This window comes from Gopherus flavomarginatus, chromosome 3, assembly GCF_025201925.1.
Source record: "Gopherus flavomarginatus isolate rGopFla2 chromosome 3, rGopFla2.mat.asm, whole genome shotgun sequence".
Taxonomy (NCBI): domain Eukaryota; kingdom Metazoa; phylum Chordata; order Testudines; family Testudinidae; genus Gopherus; species Gopherus flavomarginatus.
In genome coordinates this window covers 250,914,854-250,939,068 of record NC_066619.1, presented here as the reverse complement: position 1 = coordinate 250,939,068, position 24,215 = coordinate 250,914,854, and the positions used below count along the sequence as shown (strand labels likewise).

The 24,215-nt window shown below is 44.6% G+C and overlaps 1 protein-coding gene across 2 annotated transcripts in view; it reads right to left on the bottom strand.

The window, feature by feature from the left end:
• The window catches only part of PPARGC1A (PPARG coactivator 1 alpha), a 506,418-nt gene that overhangs the window by 404,098 nt on the left and 78,105 nt on the right, over positions 1-24,215 (bottom strand). The window contains exon 1 of one of the 2 annotated variants that reach the window (XM_050947558.1): positions 22,273-22,296. The exons of the other annotated variant lie outside the window; for it this stretch is intronic. The gene's annotated coding sequence lies outside the window, so the exon portion shown is untranslated. Of the gene's footprint in view, positions 1-22,272; positions 22,297-24,215 lie in introns of those variants that run through there. 2 annotated transcript variants of the gene reach the window in all.

The window sequence follows — 24,215 nt, the reverse complement described above, 5'->3', positions numbered from 1 at the left end:
CCCTCTTTCTCCTGGCCTCTTCCAGGGAAAGTAATTTACTGCTGGCCTATAGCAACAGTAAGTTACCAGCCTCCCTGTGATGGGTCAGCTACTGTATGCCAACAAGGGTGGAGGAGAGCCAAGGCTCTGCCCACTCCCCATCCCTTCCTGCCCACCTGCTCCAGAAGGGCATGACCTATACACCCCAGACTGAGGTGGTGCACACACAGTTCTTACTAACCCTTATTCCCTTATGCAAAGCAAGTCATTTGAGTCCAGTGTTGGATTTTTTACAATTTGAGATTTCTCTCTCTTCCATGCACCCTGGTAACTCTGATTAATTAGTTATTATTATTATAATTAACAGGGTTGATAAAAGAATATGGACAGGAAAGTGAAATAGATCCCTAATGGGTAGGTCCTGAAAAAAGTCAATATTCAAAAATACTTGTAAACTAGCTGCTCTAGAGAATGGCCTGCTTCATACTTTGGCTGCACTAACACTGATGGGATGAAGGAAAGGATTCTCATAAAAGGGATTCACAGCCCAATTCTCCGTTCACTGGTTACATACCAATGTAACTTCACTGACATACATGGACTGACTCCCAATTTCTATTGCGGCAGGAAAACAATGGTTTTGTTTTAATCAGACATACAGCATGACCTCTAATGAACTTTCATTAGTAACACTGTCAATAGCAACCAAAATACCAAGCTATAATAATGTCTTTATTCACACTGAGTAATGACATTTGCTGCTCATAGCCACTGAGGCTGTCAAGTCTGACCCTAAGATTTAGCAATGTTTAGCTACAATTCACAAAAGCACAGTATAAGGCATGATTCGTTATGTACACACAGATCTTTGACATTTGATTTAAAATCAATGTACTTCCTACATCAATCTGCTAGCCTTTCCCCATATTTTTTCCAAGACAGTCTGAATTCACTGGAGCCACCTAACTAATATAAACAGGTACTAATATGTTTGTGAAAGTTAGGCAGGAACCATTTTATATTTACAGAACTGATTATCCTGATTCATACTGATTGTCCAGCATTCCTTGAGCAACCTTCAAAAGCTGTGAAACAGTTGTCTGAAATTTTCTTTTGTTAAAAAAACAAAAAACAAAGATCAATAATTTGTTGTGCTATAAAATTTGATTCAACTTCTGCTGATACTGATAAGGTAGGAAAAATTAATTTGGCTTTGTTTGCCCTACATTCTATTTTGATTCTTTTCCCTTGCCAGCTTCATCTCATTTTCCTTTCTTTCTATGGCCTCAGTTACATCAAAGCTCCTAATGGCAGTAAACACCTGGCAGTACTAAAAGGTCATCCAGAGAAAAGCTCTGTCAATACGATCCATAGGTCAGCGTTATGTGCTAATTCCACTGTATTATCTTTCTTTATTTCCTAACCTCTCTATTTCCCCGGGGGGGGGGGGGAGAGAGAGAGACAGAGAGTTTCCTAACAAAGTTTACACGTGTGTTACTTTCCAAAAAATCATCTTAAACCCTGTCTGGAATTCTTGAAATAAGGCACTACCACCTCACATATTTCTAATTTATTTTTAGGTGGTGATACATATATATAGAAAGTGTGAATACATATAAAGGGTAAAATAAGACAAGATAGAATCAGCAAAAGGGATCATCATTTTAAATGTCTTTGGCCAACTGATCCTTGATGTAAATCCACTGACATCACCTGAGTTGCCCCAAAGGTGCATTTGGTCCCATGTAACGAAAAATGAACTCTCACAAACTGAAAGGGCTCAGTAATCTGCAAAACTACAGCACTGAATAACAACTTGCTGGCTTGTGCTTTAGAATTCTGAAATGTTGCCATTTAGGGGGCATCTGTAGAAGGTTAACAGAAGCTTTGGATCAGCGATAAAGATACTTAGTAACCTTGGTAACTCAAACTCAATTTAGAACATTAATTCATTTACACAAATTCAAAATTCTTTTCCCTTCTCCTTTACTCTTTTCTATGCTTATATCAGATTCCATGTCAATCTTCAAGTTTTAAAATTCTAAGTCCTGTTCACCTGTTTTTCTGCTAAGACAATTACCTCATAACTGGTCTCTCCCAATAATTTTTAGTGATACTCCTCTGAGGGAGGAGGAGAACTTTTAATGTCAGTGTGAATATGATTCTGTACCTCTATAGCATATAGTTTATAGCACACATAATGTGTAAAAATCTTGTAAAATGGCCTGCTCTTGAGAGACTGTGCAGTAAACTGTATACTATTTTAATTAATTTCTTAATTACAACCCTAAAGTGTGGTAGCTGAAATCTAACATGCACGCACAGCAAATACTGTGGCTTTAGCTTGACAACTAGAAAGAGGCAGATCACGACAAGGGTACTCAAAATACGCAGAATCAGCTGGAAAGAAGGAATGTGTTCGCTATTGGTCTGATTTACTCACATCCTATCTTGATTAATGATTAAACCATGGATAAAATTATTACTTTTTCTAGGCATTTTATTCCAAGATGTTATACAAATCTCAGAAGCATGGATGACTGTAATAGAGCTCTGAAACACTGATGAGTTCAAAACACCTTGGGATGACTCTGGCACGAGAACGTAGGTGGCTTTTTGTTTCTCTTCACAAGTTATCCAAGTAAGCTATAGCAAGAGAAAGAAAGGTGAAATTCCAGGGCACATCTTAGCACTCAGTCATGTTCATCTCCCATTTGCATGATTTGATCATATAGCAAATACATTTTTCTCTAAGGACTCCATTAGTGTAGGTTAGTCTTCTTGCTGATGACCCACTTCTGCATTGTTCTCATCTTTTAAGGCCTCAGTTCAACATGACAATGTCTAATTTTAAGCAATGGGACTACTCACATGTTTCAAATTAGCCACATTCATTAGTAGCTGTCTGCATCTGGGCCCAAGTCTGAAAAGTGGTTGACCAGGGACCTACAAATTGGAAAGGTTAATTTGGAATTTCAGTTCAGTGAGATATCAGTGGCATGTGGTTTATATTCTCTCACCTAGGCTCCTGGTGTATTTATCCAGGTGCATGACCCCCCTCACCATAGTCTCCATGTGCATGTCCTTAACCTAAAGCAGAGTATGGTGAAGTCCTGAAAGATGCTCAGCCAGAAAAGCCTCCATTGCTGTCACTCCAAGAAATCCTTCAGTTGAGGTTTGCCCAGGGCCTGGCTGCCAGGACTTGAGGGATCAGAACTTAGAACTTTGAGGGAGCATTCTTGAGGTAACATCTGTTCCCTTAGTTTCCAGCAGGGCTTGAAATAGTATCAAAGAAGCACTGGGTTTCTCTCTCTAACAAGACAGAGGATTGAATTAGTTCATAAAATATATTTTAGGACTCAGATAGCATGTTCAAATACATGTAAAATGCTATTACCTCCTCTGAGATCTTTCATACAGTTGAAGTGAAGCAGATTCCAAGGTGAAATGGTTTGAATTTGACGATAGCTCTGTAACTACATCAACCAGATCAGAGGTCAGCTGCAGATAGTCCTGCAGTGCCCCTATTAAGAATAAAAGTACTATCATATTGGACCATAATACTATAGCTTCCAATACTGAGAGTGCAGTGTTTGCTCGGTCAATTCCCATCTCTGACATAAGACTTACCGTGTGATCTTAGGTAACTCACTTAGGCCTGGTCTACGCGTTTAAACCAATTTTAGCAGCGTTAAACCGATTTAAAGCTGTACCTATCCACACTACGAGGCTCTTTATATCAATATAAAGGGCTCTTTAAATCGGTTTCTGTACTCCTCCCCGACGAGAGGAGTAGCGCTGAAATCGGTATTATCGTATCGGATTAGGGTTAGTGTGGCCGCAAATCGACGGTATTGGCCTCCGGGCAGTATCCCACAGTGCACCACTGTGACCGCTCTGGACAGCGATCTGAACTCGGATGCAGTGGCCAGGTAAACAGGAAAAGCCCAGCGAACTTTTGAATTTCATTTCCTGTTTGCCCAGCGTGGCGCTCTGATCAGCACAGGTGGCAATGCAGTCCCAAATCCAAAAAGAGCTCCAGCATGGACCGTATGGGAGATACTGGATCTGATTGCTGTATGGGGAGACAAATCTGTTCTATCAGAGCTCCATTACAGAAGACGAAATGCCAAAGCATTTGGAAAAAATCTCCAGGCTACACAGTGCTGCGTGACAAGCGTAACGGAAAGCCAAAGAATCAATTGGACGCTCATGGAGGGAGGGAGGGGGGACTAAGGACTCCAGCTATCCCACAGTCCACAGCAGTCTCCGAAAAATATTTGCATTCTTGGCTGAGCTCCCAATGCCTGTAGAGTCAAACACATTGTCCAGTGTAGTTCAGGGTATAGCTCGTCAATGTACCCCCACCCCCCCACATGAAAGAAAAGGGAAAAAATCGTTTCTTGACTTTTTTTTAATGTCACCCTATGTCTGCTGAATGCTGCTGGTAGACATGATGCTGCGGCAGTAAAGAGCAGTATTCACTCCTCTTCTCTCCCCGGTGGCAGACGGTACAATATGCTTGATAACTGCTGAATACCCCTGGCTGGCCTCAGATGAGGCCAGCCGGGGGGCGCCTGGGCAAAAATAGGAATGATTCCTGGTCATTCCCAGTAGATGGTACAGAACGGCTGGTAACCGTCTTCATCGTAGCAACTGGGGGCTGAGCTTCAATCAGCCCCCTCCCTTTCATGTGTAAAGAAAAGATTATGTACTGCCTAGACTATCATAGCAGTGGGATGCTGGGCTCCTCTCCCCCACACCGCTTAATGTCCTGCCTGGACTATCATAGCAGCTGGAGGCTGCCTCCCCCTCATTTTATCTCACTAACAAGTCACTGTTTCTTATTCCTGCATTCTTTATAACTTCATGACACAAATGGGGGGGACACTGCCATGGTAGCCCAGGAGGGATGGGGAGGAGGAAAGCAATGGGTGGGGTTGTTGCAGGGGCAACCTCCGTGAATGGCATGCAGCTCATCATTTCTGCAGGATCTGACACAGAGCAGCTGTGCTCTCTGGTTCCCTGATACACTGGTTCTCTAGTACAGTTGCCCCATATTCTAGGCAGGACTGACTATTTTTAGATACCATAAAGAAGGGATTGACTCGGGGAGTCATTCCCATTATTGCCTTTGCGCCCTCGGCCGACCTCAGTCAGGGGCACTCATGATAGCAGCAGACGGTACAGAACGACAGATAGCCGTCTCTGCTATCATGCAAAAGCAAATGAATGCTGCTGTGTAGCGCTGCAGTATCACCTCTGTCAGCGGCATCCAATACACATACAGTGACAGTAAAAAAAAGCTGAACGGGCTCCATGGTTGCCGTGCTATGGCGTCTGCCAGGGCAATCCAGGGAAAAAGGGCGCGAAATGATTGTCTGCCGTTGCTTTCCCGGAGGAAGGAATGACTGACGACATTTACCCAGAACCACCCGCAACAATGATTTTTGCCCCATCAGGCACTGGGATCTCAACCCAGAATTCCAAGGGGCGGGGGAGACTGCGGGAACTATGGGATAGCTACGGAATAGCTACCCACAGTGCAACGCTCCAGAAATCGACGCTAGCCTCGGACCATGGACGCACACCATTGAATTAATGTGCTTAGTGTGGCCGCGTGCACTCGACTTTATACAATCTGTTTTACAAAACCGGTTTATGTAAAATCGGAATACTCCCGTAGTGTAGATGTACCCTTAGTCTCTGTCTCAGTATCCCATTTTACAAATGAGCAAATAACACTTTTCTGCCTCACAAAGTATGGTGAGGATAAACCTATAAATAAAGGCACTGCGATACTGCGATAATGGGGTCATTAAGTACCCAGACACAAAGAAATCACCTGAAAACAGTAACAGGAATTTGTACATTTAGTTGCAGCTGTTTTGCTTTTTTATCTTTTGTGGATTATTATACTTTGCAGTGAAAAGATGAGAATTTAACACAGTAACTGCTAAACAAGTTGGCACTTACTGTAACTCGTGGATTCATAGATTCCAAAATCAGAAGGGACTACTGTGGCCTGTCTCAACAATATGTTCCAATGGACATGAAAAACAGTTTAAGGGAAAACGTTAAAAAAAATTCTCCAAATTTACATTTAGATTAATGTAAATTATTGGGGAGAGAGCAGGAACATGAAGACTGCAGAGGAGCTGTGGGTGATGAAAAGGAGTTTGATTCAGCAATGCCCTTTCTGTGACACCATTTTGTACCTTCAACTGAAAACAAAAACGAAAACGAACATCCCTAAGGAAAGACACAATCCTGCTGTCCTTCATTCTACACAGAGAGTCTCCACTAAACCCAGTGGGAGGCCTATGTGGTACAGACTCCTTCCCCTAGCCAGGGTCAGGGGCTGTAGCAGAGCCTTGCAGAGTTTTTGGCTGATGGAATCTGTAACTAAATGGACCAATCAGCTATGTCTCTAACTCTCTCCAAATTTCCCTTCCACAAGCCTGCTGCTGAGGCAGACAAGGAGGATGCAGCTGTATCTTACAGAGCAGGATGAGACCTATTTCACTTCATTCTAGGCATCGTGGCCCTTACTTCAGCCAGCAGCTAAACCAACTATTATTGCCCATAGTAAAGAGAGTTTTTAAATGTACTTAATAACCAAATTGCCTTCCAAACTCAAATGAAGCCTTGTATTTGATGCTAAGTGTATCATTGCTGGTTGGTACTCTAGTTATATATGGCAGATATGCTGAATTTAAAAAAAACCTATAATAATGGTGCAGTCTCCTGAGAATACATTTATTTCAGCAGTATAAAATAAAATTAAATTCTTCAATCTCAAAAACTATTAAAAGGTTGTATTTAAAATGCATGAAGCATTAAAAAGACATCAAAATTAAAATAATCTCATAAATCTCTCCATTTAAAAGACTTATTAGAATACAGATAGAGGCAGAAAACAGCTGCCCTGCAGGCTGAAGCAGTAAATTATGACTATTTAATTTTTTTCATTTTCATCAATGAAATTTCCTTTGCAGAATTATTGTAGTAGTATAGAAGGACAACTGCCCCTATGTTTAGCATGTGAATAGCACATTATTTTTCAGTGAACTTCACAACAGATAAGCTGTATATTATTTCAAATGTCAGCAGACCATCAGCAGGTTTCTAGTCAAAAGAAGTGAGGGGTGTTTGCAGAAGATAGTTGTGCATGCAAAACTGATCTAATTAATCAGCAATTCATTCTCTTCAATACGGAAGCATAAGGGACACTCCTGAATTTGGCAGCTATAGGACTCTGTCACAGCTCATCTGTACTTGGGCCACTATATTCATGAATAGAAGCCTAAATTGAGACTCCTAAATAAGGACCCGATTTTGAAATGGTCTGAGAAGCCAGCACTTCCCACTGAAGTGAACTGGAGGTGGTGGGCGCTCAGCACTTTTGAAAATCAGACCACTTATTCGGGAGTCTAAATAAGGATTTAGGAGCCGACCTTTAGTCTCCTGTTTTTACAAAATCTTATTCCTGATTTTACCACCTGAAACACTAAAAGGTGGTTGGAAAGGAGAAAAGAGAGGGAAATCAGCAATATGGAGGGAAAATGTATCTGTTTCATGATCAATCAATAAAATTCAACTCCTTGGTTTTCCATAATGACTGACAAGTAATGCTTTTACATAAATGTTCTCACTTCTCAGACCATCACTTGTCAGTCCTGATTGTATCAGACCATTCCTTGGAGTACAATTAAACTATCACACTGATTGCTCCTCGAAGTACCTGAATCCTGGGAGAAGGAAAAGAAAAACCTGAGGAAAGAAGATTTCACACTATTTATCCATCGTCTCGTCAGTTCTCCAGCAGCATGGTCTCTGCCACAGTCAGACTGTAGGTATTCTAGGAGAATACAGCCAGAAATGCCTTGAATATATGGAAGTTGGAAGCTTTAAAATACACACACACCCCTAGCGGGTGTGGGGAGGTTAAATTAAGAGGATAAAGAGTGATCCCACATAGCCATTTACTGTTTTTGCTTCGTTGCAAATTATACCATATGATATTATAAACCACTTTTCCTGACAGCAATGTGCATTAGTGTGCACTTTAACTTCCTTCCTGCTTACAAGAGATAAGATTAGTAAATGTTTGCTTTATTAATAACAAGTTGAAATGCTATTAACCAACTTAATTGATGGTACAGTTGCATGGTGTCTGCTTCTGTTTATATTTTTCAGAACTCACCACTGCAACAGAAGTTGACTCCTTTCCAAAAAGCTGTATCCGCCATTCTAATTCCACACACTTCCCCCAATACTGATGCCTGCTCGGACTGTGCAAGGCTCCTTATCTAGGACTCCAATAAGGATAACAGGAGTGATCAAATATAAAAACTTTAAGAATCTTATTTATCTTTCTTACTGCTAGATTACCATTATGTCTGGTCAGTGAGTTTTGTCATTTGGGCTTCAAATGAATCAAGTAGTCAACCAGAAGGTACAGTTCTAAACCCAAATGGATTAGTGCATCATCAATAAAAGAAACACTTCTGTCCTTTTCTATTGCTTTAGCCTAAGGTTGGCTTCCTCATGAGTGGCTTTGGAAGATTCTATAACCTTTCTTGCAAAATGCTTATGCAGAACATTGTAAACTGCTGATAATGGTGAGCTTAAACATAAACCACTAAGAATATACCAACTCTCTATTTAAAAACTGGAAGACAGTGTCCTATTGAGAAAAAACTTTTAATTTAACTGCCAACGTAAACTGCAAAGGACGATGGTGCTGTTAATCTGACGTGATTCTTGTTCCAGTCTGTGGGTTCCCTCATCTTACGCCTGAACCAAACTAATCATTGTTATTTAAAGCAAATGGAACATAATTTAAAAGCTAATTTGTTATTTAAAAAAACACCTGCAAAGCAAATCAATTATATAAATCTCAGAGTAATTCTCCATTTAAAATAAATATATCAGATAAATTGCAAGCCAGATCTTATTTAGTTTGCGTAACTTTGACAAGCAACGTTATTATACCCTTAATTTATTATGTCTTCAGTTGATCAGTCTCTGCTGATCTGATTGTTACAAGAATGTAATGACTGCTACACATTTGTCAAGATAGGCATATAAACAAGTTAGTAAAACCACAATGAAGTTTGGTCCTTTTTTTCTTTTTTTTTTTTTTTTTTTACAAAATCCATGCAAAGCTATTTTTTAATTAGAGCTAATGATGATTTGCAAGCTAATATTGTCTGTAGAAAGGCAGCTAGTAATTATGCTTCTGTACAGCATTTTCTTCTTTTAAACCACTTTGACATAATAAATGTTGATGTCTGTTGGAATGCTCTCAGAATTGTAGCCATACAGTCATAGGGTTCACTGGGATAATACTGAAAGAGTCTGACTGGCCAGTAACAAATTTAGTGTGAGGAGATGATACTACTTTACATTTCAACCACATTCTAGCCTATCACCTTTAATTTCTAAATGGCATAGGTGTTTAGAGTTGGTCCTCCAAACATTAAGTGCAAACAAGAATCATAGTAATATTTCTGATGGCTCCTGATGTAAACTGGCATAGCGCCATTAACTCTCATCGAGAATTCACATAAGTCAAGGATCTGCCTCAATCTTCCTACATGTCCTCCAAGATTCCCCACAATCTAAGCTCCCATGAAGATAACCAGCATAATGTAAGCTACTGCAATGATTCTCAACCCCCGGGGTCAGCAGACAATGTCCGCAAAAGATTGTCATTCCCACAGAACAATGGTTTTCAACCTGTGGTCCGCAGACCCCCCGTCTACAATTTCCAAAGCAGTCCGCATCTTCATTAGAGATTTTTCAGGAGTCTGAAAATTAAAAATGCTGAGAACCACTAAGCTACTGCACAGCCATCATTCAGGCCCTGTATACGCTAGAGCTGACGGAAGAATTGGCCTTTCATTTTCAGGTGGGCCTGCGAAACAAATGTTTACTGTGCAAAAATCATAACCATCTCCAGCACACACTGCCAACAATCCCTTAATACAAGGGACGTCCCTTGTTTCTTCATCTCTGTACAAGATCTAGAATTGCTGAGTTCTGCAAAGAGCAGCAAGACATACCCCTGGCGAATGCATTGCTGCTTAATAATAATGATAATAGATAATATCGGGAGGAAGGGTTGGCTGGTGATGCTAAAAAAAATATAAATCAATAAAAACAGTCCCTTATTTTTTAAATAAAATGTTGGCAACCCCAGCACACGGCGATCACACTATTATGCACGTGAAGCTTGGGGATGGGAGGTGATTCGCCTCTCATCAAGTTAGCTGGAGCCACAGCAGCATGAGTAGCGATGGCAGCGGTAGAAGCTACCTGCCCTGAGTACAAACCGGACTGGACCAGGGGTGCTGGAACAATTTGTACAGTGGGGGTGCTGAGAGCCATTGAAGCAAAGTGTAAACCCTGTATAGGATTGTCATAAACAGATAGTTAAGGGTTAATGTCTCTTTTACCTGTAAAGGGTTAAGAAGCTCAGTGAACCTGGCTGACACCTGACCAGAGGACCAATAAGGGGACAAGGTACTTTCAAATCTTGGTGGAGGGAAGTCTTTGTTTGTGCTCATTGTTTTGGGTGTGGTTCGCTCTTGGGACTAAGAGGGACCAGACGTCAATCCAGGCTCTCCAAATCTTTCTGAATCAGTCTTTCATGTTTCAAAACTGTAAGTAACAGCCAGGCAAGGCGGATTAGTTTTATTTTTGTTTTCTCAACTTGTAAATGTCCTTTTTTTTGCTGAGAGGATTTTACCTCTGTTTGCTGTAACTTTGAACCTAAGGCTAGAGGGGGATCCTCTGGGCTCTACGAATTTGATTACTCTGTAAAGTATTTTCCATCCTGATTTTACAGAGATGATTTTTACCTTTCTTCTTTAATTAAAAGCTTTCTTTTTAAGAACCTGATTGATTTTTCCTTGTTTTAAGATCCAAGAGGATTGGATCTGGACTCACCAGGGACTGGTGGGGGAAAGTAGGGGGGATGGTTAATTTCTCTTTGTTTTAAGATCCATGGGGTTTGGATCTGTGTTCACCAGGGAATTGGTGAAGTCCCTCAAGGCCACCCAGAGAAGGGAGAGTTTTGGGGGAACAGGAAGTGCTCCAGACACTGAAATTTCTGGATGGTGGCAGAGTTACCAGATCTAAGCTAGTAATTAAGCTTAGACGTGTCCATGCAGGTCCCCACATTTGTACCCTAAAGTTCAGAGTGGGGAAGGAACTTTGGCAAGGATGGAAACCACTTCAAGCCAGGGGATGCAGCTGCACCTCCAGCATCCTATGAAACGGACCCCATGGTACGTACTTGGACAGCTAGCCTGAGCTGCTGCTCATGCTACCACAGCTACACTACTATTTTAAGCATGTTAACTCAAGCAGAGCTAGCACATATGTCTCCTCAAGCTGGGAATCACACCCCAGCTCTAAGTGTAGGCAAACCCTACAGTTATGGCTGGCTTAAGGATCTGGAAGAGAGTTACCAAGAGGATTCTTTGGGGGGAGAGGCGAGAGATAGAATTCTTCGCTAATTCTTTTTTAAACTAAAGATATAAAGTAGGGAGGGAGACAACTTTGGGTCCCCCATTGCCAATCACCACAATACTCTAAGGTGTTTTGGGTCTCCATTTTACAGATGGGAAAAGTTAGAGAATGAACTTCAATGTAAGCTGCAAATGGGTGCTCGATTCCTTTGAAAATTGGGCCACTTTTATTTAGATTCCCAACTAGGACTTTTAGGCACCCAACTTTGATCATTTTGGTCTACATATTTCACCCAAGCCCACAGAAAGTGTGTCAGTATCAGAGGCAGGTTTGGAATATCGGAGGCTTTGCTTTCAGTCACATGCTTAGTCCACTAGACTATACTGAGCCTCCCATGCCTGAGCTGCTCTTCCTTGTGACCAGGAGTTGCCATGGCACTCAGAGGAGGGCTGAGTCAGCTGCTGGCAGCAAGCTGGGGGGAGCTTGCAGCAGCCTTAGTGCCATCAGTGACAGTCTGGGTGATAGTACCCTCTGCTCCTGTGAACTGATCAGAGGACCTTGAGAATCACAAGGGGCTTGTGACCATACTTTAAATAGACATCGTATAACAATCTGGGGCAGCTGTAGAGAAAGACCACGTGTAACCTGTGATCTGCAGGGAAAGTTGATAATGTTTCAGCTCTAGTGATCGGTCTGCATTGGTTTATATTTTCAAGGATATTCTCACCAGGAGAAGAGCTAGAATCTTATTGCTGAAATCAGGCATGCAATCATCGCATTTCAAAAGTACTGTTGGACGCACATTTCAGCAGGGCACTGCTAGCAAGCTTTTAGCTCATTATTCCTGGCCAATGAGACCACTTCTGTTGGCTTGTTTTTTCCCTGTTACATTTTCTCTCTGTAAACAGAAGTAGGCTAGGAAGCCATATTTCAAGGGCCAGCTATGCAGAGAGGAAGAGCCTCAGCAGAAGTCAAGTGCATAACAGCCATAGAGCTACAACATCTGACACCAGCTAGGAATCGGTCCCATTCAATTTGACAATGCTGAGGATTGCATCACAGGTGAAAAGATGGTTACTCACCTTTGTAACTGTTGTTCTTCGAGATGTGTTGCTCATATCCATTCCAATTAGGTGTGCACGCACATTCGTCGGAAGATTTTTACCCTAGCAACACTTGGTGGGTCGGCTGGGCACCCCCTGGAGTGGCGCCGGATATATACCCCTGCCAACTCAACCACTCCTCAGTTCCTTCTTGCCAGCTACTCTGACAGTGGGGAAGGAGGGCGGGTTTGGAATGGATATGAGCAACACATCTCGAAGAACAACAGTTACAAAGGTGAGTAACCGTCTTTTCTTCTTCGAGTGCTTGCTCATATCCATTCCAACTAGGTGATTCCCAAGCCTTACCTAGGCGGTGAGGTCAGAGTGAGATGTTGCAGAATGCAAAACTGCTGAGCCAAAGGCTGCATCATCTCTGGACTGTTGAACCAGAGCATAATGTGAAGCAAAGGTGTGGACCGAGGACCAGGTAGCTGCGCGACATATCTCCTGGATAGGTACACGAGCCAGGAAGGCAGCAGATGAAGCCTGAGCCCTGGTAGAATGCGCGGTGATGTGGCTTGGGGAAATATGAGCCAAATCATAACAAGTGCAGATGCATGCCGTCACCCAAGATGAGATCCTGTGAGAGGAAACAGGTAGGCCTTTAATTCGGTCTGCTACCGTGACAAAGAGTTGGGGCGTTTTACGAAAGGGTTTTGTCCGCTCAATATAAAATGCGAGCGCTCTACGGACGTCCAGGGAGTGCAACTGTTGCTCTCGTCGCGTTGAGTGTGGCTTCAGGAAGAAGACCGGGAGAAAGATGTCCTGGTTAACATGAAAGGTCGAAACCCCCTTAGGAAGGAATGCTGGGTGTGGTTGCAACTGCACCTTGTCCTTGTGGAACACAGTGTACGGTGGATCCACCATAAGAGCCCTAAGCTCGGAGACTCGTCTGGCCGATGTAATGGCTACGAGGAAAGCTGTCTTCCAAGACAGGTATAGTAGTGAGCAGATTGCTAATGGCTCAAATGGGGGAGACATAAGTCTGGTTAAAACCAGGTTGAGGTCCCAGGTCGGGGCTGGGCGGTGTACTTGGGGGTATAAGTGCTCCAAGCCCTTGAGGAACCTCGAAACAATAGGGTGTGAGAACACGGAACGGCCACCTTCGCCTGGGTGGAAGGTAGAGATGGCTGCCAAATATACCCTCAGTGATGATACTGCTAGGCCCTTCTGTTTGAGAGACCAGAGGTAGTCCAAAATAGAGGGGATCGAGACCTCAGTGGGAGTAAGATTAAGCGTTTCGCACCAGCAGGAGAAACACTTCCACTTGGGCAGATACGTTGACTAGGTGGAAGGTTTCCTGCTACCCAGGAGAACTTGTCGTACTGATGCAGAACAACGCAACTCTGGTTTAGCCACGCAGCAGCCACGCCGTGAGGTGAAGAGCCTGCAGGTCCGGGTGGCGAAGTCTGCCGTGGTCTTGAGTTATGAGGTCTGGGTGGAGTGGCAGGGTAATTGGCTATCGACAGGTCGAGCAACATGGTGTACCAGTGGTGCCTGGGCCACGCTGGAGCGATCATGATGATGCGCGCTCTGTCCCTGCGGAGTTTTAGCAGGACCTTGTGAACCAGCAGGAATGGTGGGAAGGCATAAAGGAGCTGGCTCTTCCACAGCATCAGGAAAGCGTCCGAGATCGATCCCGGGGAGAGACCTTGGAAGGAGCAGAACATCTGGCATTTCCTGTTCGCTTATGTGGGGAAATCCCTACTTCTGGAAAACAGAATGAATAACATCCGGGCGGATCGACCACTCGTGAGACAGGAAAGACCTGCTGAGTTGATCCGCCAGAGTGTTCCGAACGCCTGGGAGAAAGGACGCTACCACATCTATCGAGTGGACTATGCAAAAGTCCCAGAGTTGGATGGCCTCCTGACAAAGGGGGGAGAGGATCGTGTCCCTCCTTGTTTGTTTATGTAGCACATGGCCATTGTGTTGTCTGTAAACACTGAGACACAACGGCCTTGTAACTGTTGCTGGAACACCTGGCACGCCAGGCGGACTGCTCTCAGTTCTCGGACATTTATGTGTAATGCCTGTTCCTGAGATGACCAAAGGCCTTGAGTACGAAGGTGTTCGAGGTGAGCACCCCAGCCAAGAGATGAGGCGCCCGTCATCAGGGACATTGAGGGTTGGGGCGGATGGAACGGCAGCCCTGTACATACCAGGGAGGGAGTTAGCCACCATTCTAGGGAGCCTAGGGTGCTCGGGGGAATGGTGACTATTATGTCTATTGGGTCCCTGCCCAGGCGGTATACTGAGTTGAGCCAAACTTGGGGAGGACAGAGGCGGAGCCTGGTGTGTTTGGTTACAAACGTGCAGGCAGCCATGTGACCCAGGAGACCGAGACAAGTGCGAGCCGAGGTCGCTGGGAAATTCTGCAGACCTCGGATGATTGTTGCCATTGCCTGAAACCGCGGCTGTGGTAAGCAGGCTCTGGCTAAATTGGAGTCCAGGATAGCTCCTATGAAGTCTAACCTCTGCATGGGAACCAGAGTGGATTTTTCTATATTGATCATCAGGCCTAGACATGTGAATAGGTCCTTGACGATGCCCACATGCTGAGTGACTTGTGTCTCGGAGGCCCCTCGGATGAGCCAATCGTCCAGATACGGAAAAACCTGTATCCGACGTTGGCGGAGGTAGGTGGTGACTATGGCCCTACACTTTGTAAATATCCTTGGGGCTGTAGAAAGGCCAAACGGCAGGACTGTAAACTGGAAGTGCTGACGGTTGGCTACAAAGCGGAGGTATCTCCTGCGCGGAGGAAAAATGGCGATGTGAAAGTACGCGTCCTTCATATCGAGGGCGGCATACCAGTCTCCAGGATCCAAGGATGGGATAATGGTCCCCAGGGATACCATGCGGAACTTCAACTTCATCATAAACTGGTTGAGTCCTTGCAGGTCTAGGATAGGTCTGAGACCTCCCTTCGACTTGGAGATTAGGAAATAATGAGAGTAAAACCCCTTGCCCCTTTCGTCCATTGGTACCTCCTCTATAGCTCCCATGGCGAGGAGCATCCGCACCTCTTGTAAGAGGAATTGCTCGTGAGAGGGGTCCCTGAAGAGGGACAGGGTTGAAGCGTGGGAGGGCGGGGTTGAAATAAATTGGAAGTGGTACCCATACTCCACCGTGCATAGGACCCAGCGATCTGAAGTTAACTGGGACCACACCGGGAGGAAGCAGGAGAGACGGTTGAAGAAGGGAGGAGAAGGATCCTGGCCTGTAACTGGTATGCTGCCCTCGGGCGCACCTTCAAAAGTTCGTCTTTGGTCCAGGTGGTGGTTTCGAGGGACCTTGATTTTGGCCCCCTTGGGGTCCTGATGGTCATCTGCGACCACTTCGGCTGCACCGCCTGCCAAAGTCCTGTCTTTGTTTAGGCGCAGAGTATGGGCGGTGAGGCTGGGGACGGAAAGGCCTGCGTTTGGTCACAGGCATATGCATGCCGAGAGAGCGCATTATGACCTTGTTGTCCTTCAGGCTTTGCAGCCTGGGGTCAGTCTTTTCCGAGAAGAGGCCTTTACCATCAAATGGCAAGTCCTGAATGGTATACTGCAGCTCCGGTGGGAGGCTTGAAACCTGAAGCCATGAGATGCGCCTCATGGCAACACCCGAGGCCAGAGTCCTGGCTGCTGAGTCGGCTGCATCCAACAAGGCCTGGAGGGAAGTTCTGGCCACCTTTTTCCCTTTCTCCAAGAGGGCAGTGAACTCTTGGTGGGAGTCTTGAGGGAGAAGCTCTGTAAACTTAGCCACTGCCACCCAGGTGTTATAATTATAGCGGCTAAGCAAGGCTTGTTGATTTGCCACCCGGAGCTGTACGGTACCTGCCGAGTACACTTTGTAGCCGAGTAAGTCCATTCGCCTAGCCTCCTTCGATTTCGGGGCTGGCGCCTGCTGGCCATCGCATTCCCTCTCATTAACAGACTGGACGACTAATGAGCAGGGAGGAGGATGGACATACAAGTAGTCGTACCCTTTAGAGGGCACCATATATTTAAGCTCGACTCCCCTGGCCACAGGAGGGATAGAGGCTGGAGACTCCATATAGTATAGGCATTGGCCTGGATGGTCCGAATAAACGGTAGGGCCACTCTAGTGGGGGCATCCGCCGACAGAATGCCCACTACCGGGTCCTCTACCTCCGGGACCTCCTCCACCTGGAGGTTCATATTGAGTACTACCCTCCTTAGGAGGTCCTGATGGGCTCTCAGGTCGATTGCAGGAGGGCCCGAGGAGGATGTTCCTGCCACCGCCTCATCTGGAGAAGAGGAAGAGGAGATGCCAGGCACAAGCGGGTCCTGTGTGGCCTCTTGCTCTTGAGTGACCTCCTGCTCCAGTGGAACATGGGAGTCCGGTGGGTGAACTGGGGCTTCCTCCGTGGAGAGGGACGGCTAACCGTAGCCTCTGGCACTCAGTGCTCTGATGAGACAGAGCGGGACGGAACTACTGGTACACCTTGGGCTTGGTGGTACGCCCAAGGTGTCCAGAAAGACCACTGATGGGGTCCTTGGTCCTGGGCCTGGGTCTCTTGGAAGACTCTGGTGGGCACATCAGAACTGCGGTCCTGTGCATGAGAGCTGTCCGCGTGGAACAACACTGATGTGTATCTGGATGGCCATGGAGGAGCTAAAAAGCCCTGGGCAGAGTCTCTGTCTCTGGTGGACCTTGCTCTACTCGGCACCGGGAACCGGTACCGGGAGGCATACTGGTACTGGGAACGAGATTGGGACCTGTGACCGGAGCGGTGCCGGGAGGTAGACTGAGATCTCGAGGCTTGACGTTGGGAGCGGCTACGGGAGTAACAGTGCCTGGAGTGGTGCCAGGAGCTGGAACAGTGCCGAGAGTAGCGGCCAGCAAATGGGATACTGAACGGTGCCACGAGTGCAACCGGTACCAAGGAGAACAGTGCCGGGACTGCGAGTGGCGTCGGGAGCGGGAGCGCCGACGGGACCTAGAACATCTGCGGGAACATGATCGTGAACAGTGCTGCTCTGCTGTGCTGACAGAGGATGGTCCTATCAAGGCAGGCTTGCCGATAAGACTGTATTACCCGCACCGGTGATGCCGGGGGTTGAGGCAGCGTTGACTCTGTCATGGCAATCAGATCCCTTGCTGTTGAGAACGTCTCCGGCGTGGATGGAATAGTAAGCTCAACCACGGCTTGCGCCGGGGATCTGACAGGCACCGGACTCGACGGCCCTTGTGGGACTGGGATCGATGGTGCCAATGTTGTTGGTGCTGCGGCAGGTGTCGGTGCTGGGCGATCTGACTTAGAAGAGCTCTCTGGCTGCAGTGCAGGTGGCATGGAAGCAGCAGGAGTTTTAGGCTCTCTCGACCTCGGAGAGAGGGAGCGGTGCCAAGTTGACTTCGGTGCCGGCGACAGCCGGTGCCGAGAGGCCTTGGCAGTACCAGCGCGGTCCAGTGCCGAGAAGGCGCTTCTGCCTGCCGATTGACCAGTGCTCGGTGCCAAAGGTGGAGGGGTAAGACCCGCCTCCATGAGAAGCTGCTTTAGCCGAAAGTCCCGCTCCTTTTTTGTTCTCGGCTTAAAAGCCTTGCAAATGCGACACTTATCTGTCAGGTGAGATTCCCCGAGGCACTTAAGGCAGGAGTCGTGTGGATCTCCTCTCGGCATTGGCTTGTGACAGGCCGAGCACAGTTTGAAACCTGGTGAACCGGGCATGGGCCCCGGCACCGGGTGTGGGGAAGGGGCTAATCCCCGAACACCTCTTAACTATACACTAACTATGAATGATAAAAATTAACTATAACTATATAACTTTGAACTATATACACAAAAAAATAACTAGAGAACTACGAGTAGCTAGGGAGGTGGAGGTCAGTAAAACCGCACTCCACTGTTCCAATGACTGACATGGGCGGTAAGAAGGAACTAAGAGGCGGTTGGGTCGGCAGGGGTATCTATCCGGCGCCACAGCAGCGCCACTCCAGGGGGCGCCCAGCCGACCCACCGAGTGTTGCTAGGGTAAAAATCTTCCAACGAACATGCACGCGGCGCACGCACATCTAATTGGAATGGATATGAGCAAGCACTTGAAGAAGAACCCTGCTTAACTGGACTGAGGGATGTCCCCCAGATTTGCAAGAGTGACAGTTCAATGGAGCTTTGTAGGGCTGAAAATTTCTGGTTATCTAAACTGCTGATTTTTCAAAGGTTTTGGACATTCTCAAGAGGCCTTCAGACAACCAGATTTTATCTGTAGAAAACACACTGGTTCTATGACCATACCACAATAGGGTTTTGTTTCACCAGTTGAAGTCAGGCTGCAATACAATTTAATAGCAAAGGTAAATTGCTTTCGTCTACATAGATGAGACCAAATCATGTTATAACACTCAGAGCAGGGGAAAAAACTATAGCACAATCCCCCAGAGTCATTTTGCCTGTAACTACTCTAGGTTAGCAGTGGAGAGCACCTACAGCAGATCTCAAGTAGGCTAGCATAGTTCTTGGAAAAATATAAAAAACTTTCCACACCATGCAGGGAAACCACGATAGAATTGTAGTTGTACTCTACTAATGTAGTTGCTAATGTTCTTTCAACAGGAGTGTGGGCAGGGCTGCTGTGTCTGCAGCCAGATGGACTTAAATCAATAAAACCAAAAAGGTGTAAATGCCCCCAGTTAATCTTTTCTGTAGAACAAATCATGATCACTTAACTGCCAATATTATTAACCACTTCACTGCTGACCACCATACCAAAACCATCCTGGCTCCAACGCAGAGGCCATGCCAGGGGCGGGAGCGGGTGAGGGGGAGTGCTACTACACTACAGCTGCTGTTAGTTGGTAGATGATCCCACTGGGACCAATGCCGGCTAGTATAGGTTCAACAGCCTTCAGCCTATGCTAGGGCCAAGCAAGAAGAGAATAAGGTGTTGTAAACAATTCCCTCAAAGTCTCTCCTCTCTACTGTGTCAAGCAGCTCTCAGCTTTAACCCAGAATCTAGCCTAATCTCCCCTGCAGCAACTTGTGATTTTTCAAATACAGACAGGCACCAATTTCCTTGATGGCAAAGGTCAAAAAGGTAAATACAATTGGTTTTTAGTTCTTTTGTTTTGTTTTTTTAAAGTATTTTGCTCTTGCGATCTAGTTTACAGGAATTCTCAGAGCACTCCAGAATTTGTGAAACTTCTACAGAACTTAATCAAGGATGAGATAAATTCATAATGTGTGTGAATGGCAAATATACTTCTGGCATAAGCATTTAAGAGTACGGCTAAGGAGAATAGAAAATAATTACACCATTCACTCCAATAAAATGCCATAGATTTTGGGAGGAATTGGGGTTCTTGAGAACTCTCTTTCCTTTCTTGTAAGACTTTGCTACAAGCTTCCCTTTGAGTTTCTATGGTCCTCATGTATAATCTAATGTAGATTAAAAACTGCTCCAGGCAGGGACCTGACATGCTTTATTTGTCTATAATGTATCATGTGACACTTATGCTAATGTATAAAACTGTAACAAAAATGTCAGCCCAAAAAAAGTCATCAAATGTCACTAAATCTTAGGCTATGCCTACACAGCCTGTAGGTCAGGCTACAGAGGTGTGAACTGCAGCATGCAACATGAAATAAAAAGTATCTAGTGCATGTTAACATAGTCCTCAAAGATACCTCATTTGTGTTACCTTATAGTTCACACCACCAGCATCCACACGGGGGAATTACAGCACAGCACACTAGTGTGCACTACAGTTCACACCTCCATAGTATAAATTGTGTGGCAGTGTAAACGAGCCCTTATAATCTGTTTAAATAAACATCTTAAGACACACAATGGCATGAAATCCCCTCACACTTGAATAGCATTAGGATGGCACAGTAGCCCAGCAAATGAGGCAACTAAATGTGATTCAGGAGACCTGGTTTCTTTTCCCAACTCTTCTATTTGCTCACTGTATGACCTTAAGTCACCTAAATGCTCTGTGGCTCAGTTTCCTCACCAGTAAAATAGGCATAATAACGCTTACCCACCTTTGCAAAGGACTTTGATATCAATGGATCAATACTCAATACTCACATATTACTACTATTCATATTACAGGAGTGCAAAGGAGCCCTTGTGAGGACAAAGACCTCACTGTGTTAGGTGTACTTTCTTGCTTTTAGGCAACAAGACCCAATCCTTAAAACTTTAGTTACATCAGTAGTCCTTACTCATCCAAGCAGTGCCATTGATTCCCCTGAAATGAAAGGTTTGCAGGAGTAGGCCCGCAGAGTGTATTTATTTTTTCTTTACCTTGCACATATTCTTAACAGTGATTATTTATTCTCATTTAGTATTTATTCCAAAATGCATAAAACCACAAAGAATAGGACAGATCTTTATAAAACAAACAGTTACCTAAGAAGGAGTTGAAACAAAGTTCTCCCTATAAAAAAGTAACTGACAGCAAATGTTTGGTAACTCTGACAAGAAAAAAAAAAGGGGGAGAGATAAAATGCTTTTATGCAAATTTGATTTCCCTATAATAATCTAGAGCTATTCTGCTAGAAGGAATTATCTCCGCAGGCTGGCAGCTGCAGTAGGCAGTGAATTAAAAATGGCTCTATCTGGGAAAATCTGTTCTATAATCAGTGCTATTCTTAGAGAGGACATCAATCTCACCCGGCTCCCACTATGCTCTCCTCGTGTGAATGACATACAAGTGTGATGTAGAAACTCCCATTACATCACAGGCACTGATTTCCTAAACACAAGGAATGTACAGCTAAGACACATGGAAAATTTGGCTCAGGACTGACTTCAGAGATTCTGTATTTTCTCCCTTTAAAAACCTGCAACAGTAAATGACCTTAAGCAATAATCTTTCAACTATGATTTATCCAAGCAGACTTTAAATGAACTGCACACACTCAGAACTCATTGCAAGCCTCAATAGTATTTGCTTGCTGTTTTTAATACACTAGGCTGGGTTCCCAGGTCACAAGACACTGGGATAGGAAACGTTATACGAGCTTTCTTTGTACATTAAAATGGCACATGGTGCAGAAAAGTATTTTAAGAAGCAACCACTGCAGTTCTACAAATAAATGTCATCAGGTTTTTAATGATGCAGCTGTGTGGGAAGGAAACATGCATTTATACCAAGTAGATTATATTCCTGACTTAACTTGCATACTAAATGTAGCGCCCAGTGTCATTGTCATAGCAAACAAAGTTATACTGTTAAGAAATAATACCTTCCCTATACAAAATGATGATTCCCTAGTACATTTGACCATGGTATTTCCCAGCTAATGTGTGTCCTCATGTTTCACATACACAGTAATCCTTCTTCTGTGTCATACGCGTTGTAAACTGTCTCTGCTTGAGTGATGGATATGAAAATTAAACAACCTAGGGGCTCGCTGTTTTTAAAAATCATTTTCTATATCATCTTAAAATAACCTGAAGTACCTCAACACTGAATATTAAGCCATCAGAACTCTTAATTCAGGATTTACTCTCCTCTGTTACAAGTTCCTCTGTGAAACTGATTCGCAGAAAGTATAAAAGGCACAGAAAAACAAACACAAAATAAATGGAGTAAACACCAAATCTGTGTGTTTCATGAAAGCTCTTTAAATATTTACACCTCCAACAGTTGTGCAAGGCAGGCAATCACTTAAACAGGAGATGTGCTTAATTCAAAGGCTGAAATTCCAACAACTATGATAAAGTTAGCACCTGATTAAAGTTCATACCTGAACTCGAGTGGTAAAGATAGTAATTGTCGGAGGCGCTAGAAGCTTTTAAAAATAAAGCACTTCCTTTAATAAAGGCCCCAGAACATTTTGCATTACCAAGCAGCTTCCTGCAGCACCAAAACAAGTGGCTCTTTTGTTGAATTGATGCCTTGGGAACTATGCCATTGTTTACTTCTGGGGGTTTGTCTCTATGGCAACCTGTGCTCTCTGATGACACACACACACTTTCACCTCCTAACTCTCAGATGCCAGGAAGAGTTGGGATTTCCTGATGTGAAGAGATAATGCTGAATGAATTAGCACTTCTCTGGGAACTCCAAGCTTGCTGGTTTTACAGGGTTAATTTAAGACAGCTGCATCCATTTTTGCTCATTTCTCGCCATGGATAAATTGGAAATTGCATTTGAAAATAAAATAAGTTATTTCTAACCTTTCAGCTAGCAGCCAATATCTTGCTAAAAAGGACATAATTTATGACACTGATGACGTGTGGTCCCTTTCCAGAGACAGTAAAGCAGTTTCCCGCATGCTTAATACTAGCTTAACAATCAGAGGCAGTGCTGCTGTTAAATACGTGTAAAATAAAATGCTGGTGATTGGGTAAAGTTGTTACCTCATAGCTTGGTGACTCCCAACCATTAATACAACATGTAACAGCAGTGACATTTCAGTCCCTGGAAATTTATGTTCCCCTCCCTTCCCTACCTCTGGTCTGTGTATGGGAATAACCCTTGTCTGAGAGAGGAAATGCGTCAAGTGTCAGTGCCCAGCGTTTCCTAGAAATGTGATCAGCAGATAGGGAGCAGGTCTCACCTGCCACGATAGAAGCCAGGGGTTCCACTCCCAAAATCCAAATCCTAAAGGATTCACAAAAGGCATCTACACAGATGCCCCTGGGCTCTTTTTTAGTGCCCAGCCCCACTACTTCTTGTCTTCACTGGGACAACAAAGCACCTGCAGGACCCCTACTTCCACAAGCTCCTACAGTTGCATACACCCTTAACACACACCAAAGAGGCTTCCTATAGGCAGAGAGGCCATACGGACTCTCAGTCTGTTTCCCCACAAGCTTGGAGGGTAAGGCAGAATACAGAGGAGCCAAGCCTGTGCTCCTACTCACCAACTTCTTTGACTAAATATAGCTTGAAACCTGCAGTTCCTCAAGGAGAGGCTTGCATAGCATGTGGGAGGGGACAGGGGAAGGGCAAGCAGACTGCAGAGGTATAACTCCTTCCTTCCTAGGACACAGGCTTGTGGAAGGGAACATTGCGCCCTCAGTGCTAAGCTTCTGGGCCACTGCTGCCCTCCTTCCTGGTGCTCTTTCTAACCCCTGATGTATACTGCCGCAGTGCCTATTCTCACAAGAACATTGGAATGAAGTTCATTACAGCCAATGACAGTCAATTGCATAATTATACCTCTCAACAGTCCAACAACTTTTTGTCGTTCACACAGTACCTTAAATCACCTGCAATCACCCAAGCTAGAAGTTCACAGATGCACCCGTCCCTCTGCTGACACCCAGCCACTCACAAACTGTCTCACTGGGATGGACAGGTACTAAAATACTCCTCTCCACTTACTAACCATAGAGTCCCAGAGGCAGTGAGTCTAATGGTTAAAGGAGACTTTGAATCCTGTTCTGCCATTAACTCACTGGGTGACTGAGCAAATCACTCTGTGCCTCAGTTTTCCCATCTATAAAACAGGGATAACACAACTCCTTATTAGGATGTCATTATTTAGCACTTGGACTGAGTAACTGGAATGAGCTTTAAATCCACACAATAAGAGGCATTATACAACAGTTATCTATTCAGATAGGGTTCCATTATTTGCGTGACTCCTGATTATCCTTGGAAATGAACAGCAATTGATGCTATGGTGAGAGGGCTTCATCCAGGGGCCACTGAAGTCAATAGAAAAACTACCACTAATTT